Source organism: Hylobates moloch, unplaced genomic scaffold, assembly GCF_009828535.3.
Source record: "Hylobates moloch isolate HMO894 unplaced genomic scaffold, HMol_V3 SCAFFOLD_6, whole genome shotgun sequence".
In the NCBI taxonomy this organism is placed as follows: Eukaryota; Metazoa; Chordata; class Mammalia; order Primates; family Hylobatidae; genus Hylobates; species Hylobates moloch.
Genome location: NW_026652281.1, coordinates 56,832,467 through 56,834,943, shown reverse-complemented (window position 1 = coordinate 56,834,943; position 2,477 = coordinate 56,832,467). Strand labels below are relative to the sequence as shown.

Genomic DNA, 2,477 nt, shown 5'->3' with positions numbered 1-2,477 from the left:
TTTTTTTTGGATGGAGTTTTGTTCTTGTTGCGCAGGCTGGAGTGCGATGGTGCAATCTTGGCTCATCACAACTTCTGCCTCCTGGGTTCAAGTGATTCTCCTGCCTCAACCTCCCGAGTAGATGGGGTTACAGGTGTGCACCATCATGCCCAACTAGCTTTTTATTTTTAGTAGAGATGGGGTTTCACCATGTTGGTCAGGCTGGTCTCGAACTCCTGACCTCAAGTGATCTACTTGCCTCAGCCTCCCAAAGTGCTGGGATGACAGGTGTGAGCCACCATGCCTGGCCAAAGATGAAATTTTAATAGTAAAAGGAGAAGAAAAGCAGCACTGGTAACATGAGCATCCCCACTTTCTTGTCTTTATCAGCTTGGGCTGTCATTACAAAACACCATAGAGTAGTTGGCTTAAGCAACATGAATTTATTTTCTTCCAGTTCTGGAGGCTGGGAAGTTCTAGATCGAGGTACAGCCTGTTTCCACAGGAGGCCTACATGCTGCTACTATGCTGCTGCCATGTGTCTAGTGATCTCTGAAAAGTTCCAGCAGATTTTGAGAGTACTCAGCACCAACATCGATGAGTGGTGTAAAACAGCCTTTGCCATCACTGCCATTAAGGGTGTGGGTCAAAGATATGCTCATGTGGTGTTGAGGAAAGCAGACATCGACCTCACCAGGAGGGTGGGAGAACTCACTGAGGATGAGGTAGAACGTGTGATCACCATGATGCAGAATCCACACCAGTACAAGATCCCAGGCTGGTTCTTGAACAGATAGAAGGATGTAAAGGATGGAAAATATAGCCAGGCCCTAGCCAATGGTCTGGACAACAAGCTCCGTGAAGACCTGGAGTGACCCAAGAAGATTTGGGCCCAAAGAGGGCTGTGCCACTTCTGGGGCCTTCATGTCCGAGGCCAGTACACCAAGACCACTGGTCACCGTGGCTGTGCTGTGGGTGTATCCAAGAAGAAATAAGTCTGTAGGCCTTGTCTGTTAATAGTTTATATACCTTAAAACAAACAAACAAAACAAAACAAAAAAAACGGTGCAGGCTGACTCAGTTCCCCAGTGAGGGCCCTCTTCCTGCCTTGCAGGCTGCCACTTTCTTGGTGTGTCCTCACATGACAAAGAAGCCAGACTTCCTTCTCTTTCTTCCTTTTTTTTTTTTTTTTTGAGATTGAGTCTCACTCTGTCACCCAGGCTAGAGTGCAGTGGCACGATCTCAGCTCACTGCAACCTCTGCTTCCCGGGTTCAAGCAATTCTCCTGCCCCAGCCTCCTGAGTAGGAGGGATTACAGGCATATGCCACCACACCCGGCTAATATTTTTGTATTTTTAGTAGAGACGGGGTTTCACCATGTTGGCCAAGCTGGTCCCGAACTCTTGACGTCAGGTGATCCACCTACCTTGGCCTACCTAAAGTGCTGGGATTACAGGTGTGAGCCACTGTGCCCGGCCTCTCTTCCTCTTTTTAATAAAGCCATAGTCCTACCAGATTAGGGCCTTACCGTATGAACTCATTTGACTGTAATTATCTCCTAAAGATTCTCTCTCCAGATACAATCACATTGTGGGTTAGGGCTTCAGTATATAAATTTGAGGAGGACATAATTCACTCCATATCAGTAACCAAAGTGTTAATCATTGCCCAAGTATTTTTTGAGCATCTGTCTTGTACTCAGCTTGATCCATGCATTGTGAGAGTTGAAGGGTGAGGTGCGATGAAGTACAAAAAAAGTAACGAATATGGTTCCTGTTTTCAGGAGCTTATGGTCTTGTTGGGGAGGTAAGACCAATAGATTGTAAATAAGAACAAATGCTGTGAGGTAGAGTGAATGCTGAGGGCACTCCAGAGTGACAGGAATCAATAAGGGTTGGAAGGGGCCAGGAAACTTTTATGTATTTATTTATTGAAATAGGGTCTTGCTTTGTTACCCAGGCTGTTTTTGTTTGTTTTGTTTTGTTTTTTAACACAGTGTCTCACTCCATATACCCAGACTGGAGTGCAGTGGCATGATCTTGGCTCACTGCAATCTTTGCCTCCTGGGTTCAAGTAATTCTCCTGCCTCAGCCTCCTGAGTAGCTGGGATTACAGGTGCATGCCACCATGCCTAGCTAATATTTGTATTTTTAGTAGAGGCGGGGTTTCACCATGTTGGCCAGTCTGGTCTCGAACTCCTGACCTCAAGTGACCCGCCTGCCTTGGCCTCCCACAGTACTGGGATTACGGGCATGAGCCACTGCGCCTGGCCCCAGGCTGGTTTTGAACCAGGCTCAAGTGATCCTCCTGCCTCTACCTCCCAAAGTGCTGAGATTATAGGCATGAGTCACCAGTGGCCGGCTGATCAAAAAAACTTCATGGAGGAGTTTGACACTTATTCTGGGTTTTTAGAATGGTTGGAAGGGAGTAAGGAGTGTGTGACAGGACAGAAACCTAGATCAAGAAAGTAGCAATGGTAATGGAGGGAAAAGGGCCAC

At 46.9% G+C, this 2,477-nt stretch overlaps 1 pseudogene; it reads left to right on the top strand.

The window, feature by feature from the left end:
• The first annotated feature begins 515 nt into the window (after nucleotides 1-515).
• Nucleotides 516-974, top strand: LOC116470382 (small ribosomal subunit protein uS13-like; annotated as a pseudogene).
• Nucleotides 975-2,477: the final 1,503 nt, after the last annotated feature.